Source organism: Camellia sinensis, chromosome 9, assembly GCF_055761805.1.
Source record: "Camellia sinensis isolate YWXY chromosome 9, ASM5576180v1, whole genome shotgun sequence".
Classification (NCBI taxonomy): Eukaryota; Viridiplantae; Streptophyta; class Magnoliopsida; order Ericales; family Theaceae; genus Camellia; species Camellia sinensis.
Window position 1 is genome coordinate 177,798,018 of NC_138969.1, and position 19,519 is coordinate 177,817,536.

The 19,519-nt window shown below is 34.1% G+C and overlaps 1 pseudogene; it reads right to left on the bottom strand.

Annotated features, from left to right (window-relative positions):
- Nucleotides 1-3,380: 3,380 nt before the first annotated feature.
- On the bottom strand, nt 3,381-11,332 carry LOC145799950 (cysteine-rich receptor-like protein kinase 25 pseudogene; annotated as a pseudogene).
- Between the last annotated feature and the right edge of the window lie 8,187 nt (nt 11,333-19,519).

Below are 19,519 nucleotides of genomic sequence, written 5' to 3' on the forward strand. Positions count from 1 at the left end.
ATTAAAAAAAAAATCATATATGTCCAATACATAAATTGATTCAACGCAAAATAGATTGAAAAAGTGGGGTTTCTTGGATCGATTCAGATTGATATATTCGCATGTCTGATTGTTTTATCTACTGAGACCTTGCGATGAATTGGATTTTGAACAATCGAAGTAAAATCCAGAATTTAGAGAAACAGAGAGAAGAGAATACAAAGACGGAAGAGAGAGATGAATACAAATTTCGTATATGTATAAATATAATGAGAGAGAGAAGAGAGAATAACGGTTCAGATCGATCTGTATGTATGTGTGTGTGTGTGTGAGAGAGAGAGAGAGAGAGAGAGAGAGAGAGAGAGAGAGAGAGAGAGGAAATATGTTCCAAAACGTTAATTTCAACAGATCGGCATACCTAGGGTATGGGTATTTTGGTCATTTTAAAGAAACTTATCCTTCTGGACATAATATTTTAGGTCTTTCTATTGACACACCACTAATACTCTCAGTACACACCATTAATAGATTAAATTTATATTCCAATAATATTTTCCAATGAAAATGACCATTAAGGACAACATGAGGTGTATTCTATCCATTAAAAAATTTCATGTATTAAAAACACAAAATACTTTTTACACACCATTATTCCTATAGGGTTTAGGATTTTAACAAATAAAACAGCATTTCTTCATCAACTTCACCACTAACATATACTCATGATATCATTCATTATCAATTAGCTCACTTCATTCTGTTCTCCATTATACTTATTTTTTAAACTCAAAACATATTGCCTTTGAAGATTTAAGACTTAAAAACATTAAAATCAATTAGTTTTGAAGATTTGCATAGCATGGATGACACTGAGATGGTTGGTTTCGATATAAATATTAAAAACGTTGATTTGAACATTAAAATTGATTAGTTTATGACTTAATTTTTTAGTTTTTTATTTATCTCGTTCGTATGTTGAGAAATTTAGTTTGTTCATCGTATTTGGATAATTAGAGTTGAACTTTTACGCAATGTTCGATTATTTATGAAAAATCTAAAAAACCCCTAGATGTTGATTTGTGGTTATGTATCAATTTTAAGTAGTATATAACAATCCCAATCAAACAATCAAGACAAATCGACACAATGATTTTACGTGGAAAAACCACAATTGGACACCTCCAATTGTGATAAAAAAACCACGAGCAACAGTCGCAAAACAATCCACTAAAAAGATATAAAGGAATTACACAGGTATACTCTCAATTACCTAGCGAATCCACGCCCGAATTGAACCAACCTCTATGTGTCTCTTCCAACCCCGTCTTCACCTCGGAATTGTCTTGACAATGAGCCACTCCAGAATCCACCAAAGCTTCAGGCTCGAATTCTTCAGAATCCACTGAAGAACAACTCTCTCTTTTGTGTAGAATAAACAAAACCTTTGATGTATTCTTTTTAAAGCATGAGTTGAATACTCAATAAAACATTAAATAAAACTCACTAAATATCCCCAGATATAAACCTTAATATCCAAAAAGAAGATCTGGAGGAGTTAGTCTAGTTTTGGGAGAAAACCAACTACTTATAGAAAACTAAAGTAATCCTTGTTTTGGAAGAAAACCAACTTCTTATAGAAATCCGAATTTTGAATCTCGCTCGAGCGAGAACCTTAACTCGCGTGATTTCCACTAGTGCCTTGCCTCGAGCCATGAATCCTTGGCTCGAGCGAGCAATCAACTCTTTCAGGTTTTTGTGTGGACGCAATCCTTCGCTTGAGCGAGAACTCCTTGGCTCGAGCGAGCAAGGGCGGACATGTAATTTTGAATGCAATTTTGCATTTTGCTTCGGCTCGCGAGCTGACCGGGCAGCTCGACCCCCGTCATAATTAACGAAGTGGCAATCTTGAAAGCATTAACATCACAAAACTTCTCTGCAAGGCTCGATTTGGGTTGGATTCGCATCTAATAAACTCATAAACTCATTGAAATAAAAGTGCAAAAATAAATACAACTGAAAGGAGTTTTGTCAAACGGGATTGCCAAGAATAAAAACCTAACAATTTATATTTAAACAAAATAATTTTGTTCAAATTAAGATTGACCAAATATTAAATATTCATACATAAAATATTGAACATTTTAAGTTAGTTCAGTTAAAATAAATTAAACTTTTATTTATTGTTCTGATATAAATTTTTAAACGCATTAAATTTCTTCAACTTTGAATTTATGAACATGACTAATTTGATGAATTTGAGACGATGATGAGAGATAAAATTTTAATATCAACAACAAATATCAAGACCGGCAAAGATGAAGGCCGAATGAAACACTTTGTCGACGATCTGAAACGACGGGATTACGAGATGAGACACGATGATAGTTCAACACTAATTATAGAGATTAACACCGGGCGAGTGAAGATGGTTGCCAAATGAAACCTCTGCCGATGATGGAGATCAAGACCGACGAAAATTGTCTCTGATGGTATCTGTTTAGAAGATTGTAGTGTTTTTGTTGTGTGTAGTGGTCAAGATGAAGAGTTTTTGGTATGTGTAATTGTGTGTATTCAAATAGTTTGTGGTATGTTAATATAGGGTTAGTAATAAAAACTTAAGGTATAAACTAAGATATTTTTAAATCCTAAAAATTATTTTGTATGTATACTAAGTAATGGTGTATACTGAACGTAATAGTGGTGTATAAATAGAATCACCCGATATTTTAACGTGTGAACCTTTAGACAATGAAAGTTTAAATTTGAATTTATCACCAGAATCCCCTTTATTATTTTAGCTTGACAAGTTTTGATAAGTTTGTTTGGAATGTTTTAAATAAATACATTTTTTTTCCGTTTATAAAAAAAAATGCATAAAAAGAGAGAAGAAACATTAATTGATATGACTTAAATAAATATACTTATATAAAAAAATATACTTATATAATTTAACCCATACAAAACTTGAATATCGGCGTTATAGATATATCAATCAGTATTGTTTATTATCGACCAAATACTGATACATAATACATATCCCAATATTGCTATTTAACCTAGTCAAGGCAGCGGTGTAGGACGGCATAAAAAGAGATCTTGTGATATAGAAGATTTTATTATTTTATAAGCAACCTTCGTAAGTTTCAATAAGTTTTAAATATCAGTCGTTATCGATATATCAATAGTACAATATTGACCAGATATTGATATATCAATAATAATAGAGACCACTAAAAATGATGCTCTAAATCAATCACTAATAATATGACATTCACTTAAAAAAAAAAAAAAAACAACAACAATACTGTATCAGTAGGTGGGATCCACCGCCATATCATTAGTTGTGGCACTAATTAGTGATCTCACTCATTTTCCATTGATATATATCTCGATACTGCTATTCAAACTAGAGAAGGCGGCGGTGTAGGTACGGCATAAAAAGGATAAGTCTCATACCGGACATTGCAACTTGGAAACAGAACTCTTCCACCTCTTCTTCCGTCACAGCAATCCAGAAAACTCGAGATAGCATCTGTAAGACAACTATTGCAATCAAAGGTAGTCAAGTCCGGTGTGCACTGCGCTAATCCATACAGCTTCTGAAGTGCAGAAAAGTCAGCTTCTCTCGTCGCGAACTTCTTACCCAACACGCCATTCGAAGCACGAGTCGCTACATCATCCATTACTTTTCCCAACAAATTCGTAAAATTTTTTGGATCATTTATGTTCTCTGTATTAACTAAGATTAATCCGAACGAATGGTCGGAAATCGAGAAGATTGACTTGTCTGAGTATCGCAACATGCACTTATTGTACCAAATCGTAACAGCCTTCGAATTGGGATAGTTTTGTACTACTTCTTTAGTAGCAGTGGCCACGCAGTCTTGACAGATTTGGGTTGAAACTGTTGGAACAATCTTCTGTGTAAATAAAATAACTTGAAATAAATTCAAACAAAATAAATAAATAACATACCGGATTTATTTATCGAACCGAATTAAAATTAAGACTAAGTCGAATGTGTGACACTTTGTCCTTAAGACAGATTCGCCCCGCTACGGTACTTACGGTTGAGTGGCGTCTATCTCCCAGGATACAATGATCTTCACAAACTGTAGTAGTACTTCAAACAATTTGTTCGGCGAACCAAACCTGTGATCTATACTCTCTTTAATTTATTCTAAAACTAAATATGAAGAATAAATGCACTAGAGAAAAATTGGACAACAATTTAGACAATCTGCAAACTGATTTTTGGAACCGAAAACATGCTGGACAGTGCTGTTATATATAGAGCCGAACAGGTGCAAAATTTTGAACTGAACAGGTGTGTTTTGAATTGAACAGATATGAGTTTAAATTCAAATAGATTTGAAATTGTTTCAACAGATGCAGCAGTTAAAAACCTATTCTGAAACTACCTGGACAGTTTGGAATTCAAATCTATCCGAAATTAAACCTGTTCGGGTTCAACAGAAAAAACCTGTTTGGACTGTTATAAAAGTTGTGGAATTTATCTGAAAGATATGAACAAAAAGTTTTGAATTTCAAATTCAAATTCATAATTTAAATTCCCACAAATTTTTGAAAAACTTCAAATGAATTTTGTCCAAAAAATTAATACAAGAACCGACCCGACCCACAACCCACACCCGCGCCCGACACGACCGGACGGACAACAGCGGGCGCGTGTGGTGGTTTGGGCTAAGGTTAACTTTGTCCATAACTCCCCCCTTCTACAAACTTGGGGTGCCCCTTGGGGCCCAACCCAAGTATTGTAGGCTAGAGCTTATAAACTCAACAAAACTCTCTTCAAGTTTCAATGTGGGACAAGCCTCATAAGGAAACCCACATTCAAAACTTAAATGTTCAATTCCACGAACCCGAAAACGACGTCATGTTCCCATTCACTCATAAATGGTTTTGACGAACCATCTTCACCATTTGACTTGCTACGCGGCAAGGAACACTTCACCTCTTCAGACCCGCCCCAAAAGACGTTCAGGGCCCACTCAATTTTGGGCTCAAAGTCGGCCCAAAATAAGCCTATATAAACCATTTTTTCCAACAATCTCCTACATGGATGGAATTTGACGGAGAGAAGATGCAACAACATGATCTAAATACAGAGAGTACAGAAATTGGAAATATTTTGCAAAGGATAGGTAGCTTTTGGCTTTGAACCTTCCCTTGTGAGACACTATCGGATTTACTAGCTAACCAGTGAACATGATGTCTTGAACTGTTCAGCCGTTTGTGTAAACCAAGACAATAGAACTCACACAGTATATTCCCAGACACAATTTAGTTCTTACTATTGTGTTCATTTTGGCCCTGAACAACCTGGTCTTTCATGAGTGCTCTAAAGACTTGTAGCCCTTTACAAATCTTATAGAACCGGCCCAGTTCACACTCACATAGGTGATTCTTATGAAGAGTATCCTGCCATACTCCACTAGGTTTACCTAGTTATAAGAATCATTAAAATTTTACTTAACCTCAAACGCTGCAGACATCACTATTTCATCAAAGAAATGGGTAGGAGTTAGACTCCCCAGTGATCCTTCTGAGTCATTTACAACTCGGTTGTCCCTTTGAACCTACATCTTGGGATCTCCAGTCAACTAGGTTGGGTTGCCATTGTGGTAACTCTTATTTAATAAGCTTAAGTCCCATTCCCCTCGATGAATTCTCAACTAACTCTCTTGCTAACCCTTTGGTTAGTGGATCCGCTATGTTGTCTTTAGACTTAACATATTCTATGTAAATAATTTCATTAGAGAGTAGTTGTCTCACGGTGTTATGTCAACGATGAATATGTCGTGAATTACCGTTATACATATGACTCTGTGCTCTACCTATAGCTGATTGACTATCACAATGTATGTATATAGCAGACACCAGTTTTGGCCATATTGGAATATCTTCAAGGAAGTGGCGAAGCCATTCCGCCTCTTCCCTTGCTTTGTCTAAAGCTATGAATTCTGATCCCATAGTAGACTTAGCAATACAAGTCTGTTTGGAAGGTTTCCAAGATACAGTCGCCCCACCAAGAGTAAAGACATACCCACTAGTGGACTTTGAGTCTCTTGTATCCGATATCCAATTTGCATCACAGTATCCTTCAAGTACTGCTGGATATCTAGTATAATTAAGCCCAATGTTACAAGTAAATCGGAGATATCTAATAATCCTTATAATTACTTTCCAGTGTTCTACTCCCGGATTACTCATATATCTACTTAATTTACTTACTGCATAAGCTATATCTGGGCGAGTGCAGTTTATCAAGTACATTAAGCTTCCAATAATTTGGGCATACTCTAATTGAGAAATACTTTCCTGTACATTCTTAGAAAGATACAAATTAACATCTACAAGAGTTCTAGCAAGATGATCATCATCTTTGTTGAATTTGTCAAGTATTTTCTCAATGTAATGAGATTGTGACAAAGCATATCCTTCTGATGTTTTGGTAATTTTCATACCAAGTATTACATCAACAATGCCCATGTCCTTCATGTCAAAATGTTTATTCAACATTTTCTTAGTAGTTTTAATCATGCCATTATTACTACCTATCATGAGCATATCATCTACATAAAGACATACAATGACATAACCTTTGTCTGTGTTTTTAATATAAACACATTTGTCACACTCATTAATTTTAAATCCATTTGATATCATTGCCTTGTTAAATTTCTTATGTCATTGCTTTGACGCTTGTTTTAAACCATATAATGATTTAACCAATTTACGCACTTTCTTTTCTTTCCCTGGAACAGAAAACCCTGCTGGTTGTTCTATGTAAATTTCTTCATTTAACTCACCATTTAAGAAAGAGGTTTTAACATCCATTTGATGAATTTCTAGATTGTATAGAGATGCAATGGCAATTAGCATTCTAATGGATGTTATTCTAGTAACCGGTGAGTATGTGTCAAAGTAATCTAGACCTTCTTTTTGTCTAAAACCTTTGACTACAAGTCTTGCCTTGTATTTGTCTATTGATCCATCCACTTTCAATTTTCTTTTGAAAATCCACTTGTACCCAAGAGGTTTACAACCTGGTGGCAAATCCACCAATTCCCAAGTGTGATTTTGCAAGATGGATTCAACTTCGTGGTTGACAGCTTCTTTCCATAAAGGAGTTTCAGGACTGGACATAGCCTCTTTAAAAGTTAAAGGCTCATTTTCTAACAAAAATGTTAGAAAATCTGGACCAAAAGATTTTGAGGTTCTAGCACGTTTAATACGCCTAGGTTCTTCTTCCTCATTTTGGTCTAACTCTTATTCTTGATCATGTTCTTGATCATGACTAGTAATGGCATCATGAGATCTTTTATTGTTACTAGTCTCTTGTCCAGTCTTCTTTGGAAATACATGTTCAAAAAATGATGCATTCCAAGACTCAATAATAGTATTTATATGCATTTCGGTATGTTCTGATTTATGAATCAAAAATCGATATGCACTACTATTCTTAGCATAACCAATGAAAATGCAATCAATGGTTTTAGGACCTATCTTAGTCTTTTTATAGGACTAGGAATAGCCACTTTAGCCAAACACCCCCACACTTTTAAGTATTTGTAGGATGATACTCTACCATGCCACATTTCATAAGGTGTTTGATTCACTTTCTTTCGGGGTACTTTATTTAAAATATAATTAGCAGAAAGTATTGCTTCCCCCCACAAGTTCTGAGGTAATCCAGAACTGATTAACATGGCATTCATCATTTCTTTTAAAGTCCTATTTTTCTTTTCAGCAATTTCATTTTGCTGAGGTAAGTAAAGAGCGGTGGTTTGATGAATTATTCCATGTTCTTTATAAAACTCACTAAACGGTGATTCATATTCACCACCTCTATCACTTCTAAGTTTCTTGATTTTCTTACCAAGTGGATTTTCAACTTCATTCTTATATTGAATGAAAGTTTCCAAAGCTTCATCATTGGTTTGAATTAAATAAACATAACTATATCTAGTATAGTCATCTATAAAAGTGATAAAATACTTTTTCTCACCTCTAGTTTGAATTGATTTAAAATCACAAATGTCACTATGAATTAATTCAAGTAGTTCTGTACTTCTTTCAATTGAATGAAAAGGAGTTTTAGATAATTTTGCCTCAACGCAAATTTCACATTTATGATTTGAATCAATGTTAAATTTAGGTAAACATTCCATATTAATTAATCTATGCAAAGATCCATAATTAACATGTTCTAGTCTACCATGCCATAAATTTGAAGACTCAAGCAATTAAGAAGAAGATGTAGTATTATTAATAACTAAGGGTACAATGGTCATTACATTTAATTTGAAAAGGCCATCAGACATGTAACATTTGCCTACATACATCCCGTTTTTAGTAAGTACAAACTTGTCACTTTCAAAAACTAGCCTAAACCCATTCTTACTCAACAAAGATCCGAAAACAAGATTCTTGCGAATGTCCGGTACATGCAGCACATTTTGAGAGTGAGTTCCTTTCCAGATGTCATCTTCAGTACAATCTTTCCTTGTCCTTCAACTTTGGAAGTTGAGGAGTTGCCCATAAAAAGTTGTTCACCATTGTCCACTGTAGAATAAGATGTGAACATCTTTTTGTCGGCACAGATATGGCGAGTAGCACCAGTGTCCACCCACCATTTTTTAGGATTTCCGACAAGATTTGCCTCGGAAACAACTGCAGAAAGATTTATGACATCTACACCATTAGAAATTATATCCATTTCGGTTATATCAACTTTAGTAACCTTCTTCCTTGTTCTTCATTTACCTTTGCAAAAATCAGTTCTTAAGAACTTCTCTGGCTTTTCACCATTATTCACTGGCACAGTCCCAACATAAGGAGATGTTGGCGTAATGGCAAACACCATACCAGTACTGGTTTGAACATAAGTTTGACCAGTTTTAGTAGCCATAAATTCTAAATTATAAAATAAAATTATAATTAGAATTTTATACTACACAGAAAATTTAAACCAAAAAACACAGAATTTTAAATTCTGTAAAAATAAAAGAAACAAGAATTGTAACTTTTATTTCCAATTAATTTGAAAATAAAATAAAATTTTATTTAAACAAATTAAACCAAACTACAGAAATAAATTTTGTTAAAATAAAAGAAACAAAGCAAAATGTAACTTTTATTTTCAATTAATTTGAAAATAAAATAAAATAAAAATTTATTTAACCAAATTAATTTCACACAGAAAATTAATCCAAATTCACAGAATTAAATTCTATAAAAATAAAAGAAACAAGAATGTAACTTTTATTTTCCGATTAATTTAGAAATAAAATAAAAATTTATTTAACCAAATTAATCCCACATAGGAAATTAAATTCTGCAAAATAAAAGAAATAAGAAAATAGCTTTTATTTTTCAATTAATTTGGAAATAAAATAAAATTTTATTTAACCAAATTAATTCCACACAGAAAATTAATTTCTGTAACACTTCAATAATTAAAATACTGAAACAGAATTTTAATTAATGAAAACTCAGAAAATAATTTCTAAAACCCAAAATTAATTTCTGAAAAAATTCCGCAAAAATATATTCTGAATTGTTAATGACACCAGTATCGTACTACTAGTTGTTGTCAAAGAAAAGAGACAGTATATTACTACTATCTGTCAAATAGCATATAATCACTATTTGTTTTTCCAACTAGAATATTATTTTATAAATTCACAGAAAATAATTTTCTTAAAAGAAGAAAGAGAAAAGGAAACAAACGAAAAATTTTGTAAACAGAATAATTCGAATTTGTCTTAAGATTGTTGGATCAATCTTCTGTGTAAATAAAATAACTTCAAATAAATTCAAACAAAATAAATAAATAACATACCGGATTTATTTATCGAACCGAATTAAAATTAAGACCAAGTCGAGTGTGTGACACCCTGTTCTTAAGACAGATTCGCCCCGCTACGGTACTTACGATTGAGTGGCGTCTATCTCCCAGGATACAATAATCTTCACAAACTGTAGTAGTACTCCAAACAATTTGTTCGGCGAACCAAACCTGTGATCTATACTCTCTTTAATTTATTCTAAAACTAAATATGAAGAATAAGTGCACTAGAGAAAAATTGGACAACAATTTAGACAATCTGCAGACTGATTTTCGGAACTGAAAACATGCTGGACAGTGCTGGTATATATAGAGCCGATAGGTGCAAAATTTTGAACTGAACAGGTGTGTTTTGAATTGAACAGATATGAGTTTAAATTCAAACAGATTTGAAACTGTTTCAACAGATGCAGCAGTTAAAAACCTGTTCCGAAACTGCCTGGACAGTTTGGAATTCAAATCTGTCCGAAATTAAACCTGTTCGGATTCAACAGAAAAAACTTGTTTGGACTGTTATAAAAGTTGTGGAATTTATCTGAAAGATATGAACAAAAAATTTTGAATTTCAAATTCAAATTCATAATTTAAATTCCCGCAAATTTTTGAAGAAATTCAAATGAATTTTGTCCAAAAAATTGATACAAGAACCGACCCGACCCACAACCCACACCCGCGCCTGGCACGACCGGACGGACGGCGGCGGGTGCATGTGGTGGTTTGGGTTAAGGTTAACTTTGTCCATAACTCCCCCCTTCTACAAACTTGGGGTGCCCCTTGGGGCCCAACCCAAGTATTGTAGGCCAGAGCTTATAAACTCAACAAAACTCTCTTCAAGTTTCAATGTGGGACAAGTCTCACAAGGAAACTCACATTCAAAACTTAAATGTTCAATTCCATGAACCCGAAAACGACGTCATGTTCCCATTCACTCATAAATGGTTTTGACGAACCGTCTTCACTGTGTGACTTGCCACGCGGCAAGGAAAACTTCACCTCTTCAGACCCGTCCCAAAAGATGTTCAGGGCCCACTCAATTTTGGGCTCAAAGTCGGCCCAAAATAAGCCTATATAAACCATTTTTTCCAACAGAAACATCGCCACGACAGAGGAAGAGGCCGTAGGCTATGTCGGGGGGGCTGAGGCCAGCAGTGAAGTTGTAGAAGCCATTGATGGTGATGGACTTGGAAGCGAGAACAGAGAAGAGGGTGTTGAGGTTGGATTGGTATGTGCTATTGGGAGTGTAAGTTGTTGTGTTTGGGCATTGAGTGTAAAGGTAATTCGGGGATGCTTTGGTGGTGGTGAGGCCAAGCAAGCAAAGTAGAATGGAAAGGAACAAAACGGAGTGTAAGTTGTTGTGTTTGGGCATTGAATGTAAAGGTAATTCGGGGATGCTTTGGTGGTGGTGAGGCCAAGCAAGCAAAGTAGAATGGAAAGGAACAAAACGGTGATGAAACTCTTCATCATGGGGATACTTTTTTGTGTTTCAACAATTTATTAAAATCAGATGTAGATATATAGTGAGGCGATGGCGGACTGTTTTTGGAAGATGGTAAAAAGTTAGGTTTTAGTTTTTTATCAAAGTTTTTGACTTTTTTAAAAAGTATTTTAAGAAGTTGGTAAAAAGTTATTTTTGGCTTTTTTTATTAATATTTATTTATGATGTCACATCACAATAAAATGACCAAACTACCCCACCTAATTTAAAAAATTTACATTTTCATCCATGTATAACTTTAAATAATATTAAGGGTATAATTATAATTTTATATGTAGCTTTTTTTTAACTTGTCAAATGACTTTTTGCTAAAAAAGCTAATATAACTTTTTTGGAACCAAGCTAAAAACATGGCTTTTGCCATGTTGCCTCGTTTGGCAACCGAACTTTTTAGTTAAAAAGTCAAAAAGTTACTAAATTAGCTAAAAAGCCAACAACCCATACCAAAAAGTCAAAGATTCTATTTTCTCTCTCATTTTTGCACATCTTTTCGTAAAAAGCCAAAAAGTCATCACAAACATATTAGTTTTTTTTAGCTCATATTTTAGCCAAATAGCTAAAAAGTTACTAAGGTCAAGTTTGGCATAACCTAAATAATACGAAAAGTCAAAAAGCCACTATCCTATTTAAGTCACATCATCTTATTTAAATCACATCACTCCTTTAACACATCACATCAAACCCAACCCATATAAGCCAATAAGTCAAAAAATGTACTTTTTTAAAACATTCCAAACTAACCCTAAATTAACCTGTTCCCAAACGAGGCCGGTGGTGTTTAGAGTAGTTGGTAAAAAGTTAATTTTTTACTTTTTTGACTAAAAAAATTAATTTTTTAAATAGTGACTTGAATAAAAAAATTAACTTTTTTTTAACTAAAAAAAAATTAAAAACTAACTTTTTGCTAACTTGACAAAGCAAGCCAGAGAGGTGGAGATAGCAACTGAACCGTTGACATAGCTTCTAGAAAAAGAAATGAGGCTGGTTTTGTGGAAAATTAGGAGAGAGACAAAATGCAGTGACTGACGGAGTTGAACTTTGACCAAAAATCATTACAAATAATGCAGTGTTTTGGTCCACAAGTTGTGCTGGCAGTGGCCAACACATTCATGAAGGTTTTCATTTCATGAAAGACTTTTACTAGGCGTCTCCAAATTAAAGGTTCATAATTTGTTAAAAATGGATATATGTGATAGAAATTAAATTGATGGAATATGGAATTTATGAAGAGTGATTATTGGATCAAAATTTATCATGAAGACTGATTATTGGATCAATACTTCAAGGTGTTGTCATTGGTGAAGAATGTATGACTTATGATTTTGTGTAATTAAGGAATACGATGGGGCATGATGTATGATAATTAGTAAAGAAATATGAAGAGACATGGCATTTCAAGAGTATTGAATAGTTTCATTTATGAATGAAATGAATTTGAGCCATTAATTTTTATTCCTCTGTAAATTTTGAGTAAATAATTCAAAATTTGTAATTTTTCTATTCGCATTATTGTTTTGTCAAATGAAAAATATACAACAAACAAGATAAGATTATTTATTATTATTTTTTTAACTAGCTAACAAAGTTGGTAGCATTTTTTTTTTTTTTTTTTTTGCTTTTTTGTTTTTGTTTTCGTCAAATTTCTATTACTTCGTTGGTTAATAAATGTTTTTGTCAAATTTTCTCGAAATACCATGTAGGAGTTGGCTATGGACCGTAGAATGTTTCTTTGGGCCTGGGAAACTCATCACTAGTCCTATTTTAATGATTCAAATTATTTATTTTTTTAAATTTTTATGCATATCGTTTATAAAAAAAATCAAGGCAAATTGCGCCGGTAGTTCTTATATTTTGGTCACTATATCATTTTAGTTCCTGTAATTTTAATTAGCTTAATTTTAATCCTAAATTTATGATTTTCTCTCAATCTAATCCAATTGATTATAATTGTTAGCATTTTCTTTCGAACAATACTCAAATAAGCAACATGCAACATTCCTTTATGGACAAAATTATAAACTTTCTCAACTCAGTAAGTTAACATCAACTAATTTAACAATAATTTTTCATCAAAAATCCCAACGACTTTATCAATTGGATTAAATTGATACAAAATCTAAAATTAAGGGTCAAAATTGAGGTAATTGAAAGTATATGGACCAAAATAACACCAAAGGCAAAATGTAGGGACTACCAATGTAATTTGTTCAAAAAATTAAATCGATTTGATAAATATAACATATTCAATTTATCATGTTTGTCATCAAAAAAATAGATCATTTATTTTTAAAACCACATTTGTAGTGCATTTTGTTTGTGTCAAATTTGATAAGCAGCCGTGCTTCAGGGCCCGAAAATTGGGGGCTCGAATGCCCCCAATTTCTATTTAAGGTAAAAAAAAAAAAAAAAAAAAAGGAAAAAAGAAAGAAAAAAAGAAAACAGTTTCCAAAAATGGAAATTAGGGGGATTAGGGGCAAGTTTTTTAGGGCCACCAATCATTTTCCTTTGACAAATTAAATATGTTATGATAATTAGATCAATCTATTTAATTATTTATTTATATATCTTTGTAGATAATACCCAAAAAAAATTGTTTAAGACCTACAAAATACTCTCATAATTATACCCATAATGATGTGATATTATATATATATGTATATATATGTCAATTTCTGATATATTGCACATCTAATAATAGATGACCTCACTCCTTTAATACATAGGTGACTTTGTGAGTTTAAAAATGTAACTCTCTAACCTTACCAAAAACAAAAAAAAAAATCCCATGAAACCAAAACAAAACCCATATAGGTCGGCGCAGCTAAAATGGACTGCATGGAATATATTAGCTCATGTTGACCATTATAGCATGGAACTTGGAACTATGGTTGCGCACCGCACTAGGCCGGTGGTTGCCCAGCCAGTCAACCCAAAATAAGTCCTGGAAAAGAAGATTATAAGATTCTTTTTATTAGGAATTAGGTTAAAAGTTAAATTTTTAATAAATTTTTTTTTAAATGCGTAAAAAAAAATAGAGAGGTAATGTGATCCAAAATAAATTAAGGACAAAAAGTGACTTTTTATCCCCTTGCCAAAACAAAAGCTTTGATAAATTTCACTGTGCCTCTTTGTGATTTGGGGTATGTAAGGTTTATTCTTTTAATATTTAAAAATAATTAAACAACTCTCACGAAGTATATAGACTGAGATACACTGTTAAATCCGTTAACAATTTAGTAAAAAAAATTAAAATATTCTGTATATAAATAACTTAAGTGTGTGAACTATAGATATTTCGTCATTTGTTTGGAAGGTAAAGTGCACTTTAACTTACTGTGCTTTATTTCATGTGCAATTTACTCTCTTAAAATTTGAAAATGAGCATATAACCCTCTTATGTCTGCCAAATATTTCATACTTGTTATTAAGTTGGATGGAATGTTTAACGGTACACTTCAGTATGTAGGAGTTATGCAATCATTTTTAAACATTAGGGAATAAATCACACATGATCCAAAGTATAGGGATAAAGTGAAGTTTGTTCTAAAAACTTTAAACAAACACAATGTAATTTAAAAGAGAATTTGAGAACTCCTACTTCAAATAACCAAATTATATAAAATAGAGCAAATTATGACGTTAGTCTCTATACTTTGGTTTTTATATTTGGTTCCTGTAATTTTAATTGGATTAATTTTGACATTAAATTTATGATTTTGTCTCAATTTAGTCCAATTGATTATAACTCTTACTAATTTTTATTTTTTATTTTTAATGTAAAATACGCATATAAGTGATAAGCTACATCAGTCCAAGCCAGATCAAACTCAGTCCAAGACAGATCAAACAGATCAGTCACCAAAGACAGCATCAAAGACAGAGTCACACCAGCCACAGCAGTTCAAGCCTCAGCTACAGGACAACAGGTTATCCAAGCCATCTGTTGAGAACACTCAAGAGCTGAGCACGTGTATAAAATTGAGACAGTTATCATTCACTTGTGGTGGTTAGAATAAATCTGTTAGGCTGTTATCTAAACTTAACTATAGTTAGTTAGTTAGGATATTGAGTTAGATAGTTGTAATTTCTGTATAAAAGAAAGCTGCAGTTGTATGTGTTGATTTATTGGAATAAGAATCTGATATTTTCTAAATCCTTTTATGGTATCAGAGCCATATGAGCTCCATCAAGCATTCTATCTTCAACAAAATCTAGTAATGGCAGCAAATCTACAAGAAGCTACTGTAAGAAATCTACAAGCAACAATGGCAGATTCGATCTCGGTTCCAGGTTCTGCAGATATCTCCATGTTACCTTCAAATCTCACTCTTCTTATTTCTAATCTGAACTCCTTTGTTCCAATCAAACTTGACTTTACAAACTATATCATTTGGAAGAGTCAGTTTCAGAATATCTTGAGAGCTACAAAGCTACTAGGCTTTGTTGATGGTTCTGTACTCTGTCCTTCATCTACAATCCATGATGCACATGGCAATTCTGTTCCAAATCCAGCATTTACTCATTGGATCACCATTGATGCACATTTGTTGAGTTGTATTACTGCTACACTTTCACCATCCATCTTCACGTCTGTTTTGCACTGTGGAACAAGTACAGAGGTATGGAATACACTGGCTACTCAATTTACATCTCTCTCTCGATCTCATATTCATCAGCTAAAGAACAAGCTCAATCATCTGACAAAGAAGAATCTCACTATGGAGGATTACTTAAATCAAATCAAGGCTGTTTCTAATCAGTTGAGTTTGGCCGGTTCACCAATTGAAGATGAAGATTTAGTTTTACTCACCTTAAACGGTTTACCTGATGAATATAATGCTTTCAAGACAACTATTCGAGCAAGATCTGAGCCTATTACTATTTCTGCTTTGTCTGCTCTACTGTGTTCTGAATCTATTCACATTGACACCTCTCTCAAGCACACTCATGCTTCTGATCTGCCTTTTGCTTATGCAACTACTCGAGGAAATTATAGAGGTTTCAGAAGCTCTCAGAGAGGAGGATATCGAGGTTATGGCTCATATAGAGGTCGAAATGGTAACAGATTTTCACAAAACAAAGGTGGAGGCAGAACATCTTCTCAGTTCCAACAATTTCCATCTCCACATCAGTCTTCTGTTCAAGGAGTTCAAGGAGGCAGACCATCTTCTCAGTTTCAGTCTCAGTTTCAATTTCCACATCAGTCCTCTGTTGGCTCTTTGGTCTGTCAAATTTGTGGAAAGCCTAATCATTCAGCTTTGGAATGTTGGCATAGGCTTGATACAACACTTCAAGCATCTAAATCTCAGCCCAGGGCTTATGTTGCCTCCTTATCTACCAATACTATTCCTGATTCTCCTATGCATACAGCAGAAAGTTCTACTTGGTTCTTAGATTCTGCTGCTTCCAATCATTTCACAAATGATCTCAACAATCTAAATACTTACCAACCTTATCTTGGTTCAGATCAAGTCACTGTGGGAGATGGTTCCACTTTACCTATTCTTCATACTGGTAATGGCATTCTTCCTACTTCCACTGTACCTTTCACACTTAACAATTTGTTCCATGTTCCATCTATTTCTTCAAATCTTCTGTCAGTTCACCAATTAATTGTTGATAACAAATGCACCATTACTTTTGATGTTGACTCCTTTGTTATACAGGAAAAACTTACCAAGAAGGTTCTGTGTAAAGGAGGTTTTTCTCATGGTCTTTACCATCTACCAGCTTCAACTTCTCTACCAGCTTCAACTCCTTCATTGTCTTCTCAACCTGTTTGTCTTCATTGTTCCACTGAAGATTCTGCTCATCATGCTTCTCTTTGGCATTCTAGACTAGGACATCCTTCCTCCAAGAAGTTGAATTTTCTTGTTTCTAAGAATCATTTACCTACTATGGGTGCTACTGTTGTTTCCAATAAATTGTGCACACATTGTTGTGTGTCTAAGAGTCATAGGTTGCCATTTAGTCTTTCAAATTCCACTGTAAATCAACCTTTAGCTCTTATCCATTCTGATGTATGGGGACTTTTTGCTGCCTCTGTTTCAAACTATAAATACTATGTTCTTTTCATTGATGACTTTAGTAAATTTACATGGTTATTTCCTTTGTCTTACAAGAGTGAAGTTTTTTCCAAATTTGTTGATTTTAAGACTTTTGTGGAAACACAGTTTCACACCAAACTTCAAATTCTGAGAAGTGACAATGGGGGTGAATATTTGGCTTCTAAATTTCAGCATTTTCTTACCACTAAAGGTATTGAACATCAGCTCACTTGTCCACATACTCCTGCTCAGAATGGAGTGGCTGAGAGGAAGCATAGACACTTGATTGAAACCACTATCACTCTCATGCATCAATCTTCTCTTCCTGTCAAATATTGGTTTGATGCTCTTGCTGCTTCTGTGTTTTTGATTAACAGGCACCCTACTTCAAAGCTAAACAATTTAACTCCTTTTGAAGTACTGTTTAAGCAGATTCCTGATTATAATTTTTTAAAAGTCTTTGGCTGTAAATGCTATCCTTGGCTTCGACCCTATACTACCCATAAACTTCAACCAAGATCCATTCCTTGTGTGTTTCTTGGTTACCAACCTTCTACAAAGGGTTATAGGTGTCTTGATTTGTCCAGTGGGAAGATGTATATTTCCAGACATGTTCTTTTTGATGAAACTACTTTTCCATTTCAAGATCCTTCTTTCAGTGTTTCTCTTCCTGCTCCTACTTTACCTCAGTTGCATACATTCTTTTGACCTCCAAATCCACTTGCAGCTGGTTCTGTCCCTAGTTTTGTTCCATCTGCAACAGCACCTCTTGTCTCTGCAGATCATAGTTCTGCATCTGCAGGTTCTGTCTCTGCAGCTCCTAATTCTGTTTGTCCAGCACCAGCACCTCCTGCTACTGTAACCTTACCACTCTCTCATTCAGCTACACCAACGACCCTTCCTACTGTTACACTCATTGCTGCTCCTATAACATCTATTCCTATTTCCTCTATCTCTACGGACTTGCCTCTTCATTCACCTTCTCAGAATCATCATTCAATGCAGACCAGATCTAAGACCAAAGCTGTGTCAACTTGTTTCTTAGCCTCTACTGATGTTCCTCCTGAGGATATTGAACCATCTACATACCAAGAGGCAGCTCATTCTTCTACATGGCAAGCTGCCATGTTGGATGAATTCCAAGCTTTACAAAACCAGGCCACCTGGTCTCTTGTTCCCTTACCTCCTGGTAAATCTGCTATTGGTTCCAAATGGGTGTACAGGATTAAGAAAAATTCAGATGGTACAATTGCAAGATATAAGGCTCATTTGGTTGCTAAGGGTTTTCTTCAAACAGAGGGAATTGATTTTCATGAGACATTCAGCCCTGTGGCCAAACAACCAACTGTTTGGATTCTTTTAACCTTGGCACTTCATTTCCAATGGCCTATCAAGCAGCTTGACATATCAAATGCTTTTCTTCATGGTGTACTTGAGGAAGAAGTCTATATGTATCAGCCTCAAGGCTTCATTGATGTATCTTCTCCTCATTTAGTTTGCAAACTGCATAAATCTCTTTATGGTCTGAAACAAGCCCCAAGGGCGTGGTATTCCACCTTTTCCACCTTTCTTCATTCTCATGGCTTTCTATCTAGTCACTGTGATTCTTCTCTTTTTGTTAAGAAAACAACTTCTTCAATTCTTGTCTTACTTATCTATGTTGATGATATCCTTTTAACTGGTAGTGATGCTTCTGAAATTGCTCAACTTGTTCATCACATGCATTCTACTTTTGCCATGAAAGAGCTTGGGTCTATCAATTATTTTCTTGGTATTTCAGTCACTTCCTCCTCTCATGGCTATATGCTCTCTCAGCACAAATATGCCTCTGAAATTCTTGCCAAAGCTGGCATGACTGACTGTAAACCATATTCCTCACCTATGGCTCTTAAACATGTTGATTCTTCCACTGATCTTCCATTCTCTAATCCTACTCTTTACCGCAGCATTGTGGGTGCTCTTCAATACTTAACTATAACTCGTCCTGATCTTTCCTTCACTGTGAACTATGCTTGTCAATTTATGCATCTTCCTCTTGTTAGCCATTTTGCTCATTTTAAACGTCTTCTCAGATATCTTAAAGGTACTCTCCATCTTGGCCTCCATTTTAGTCCTGGTCCTCTT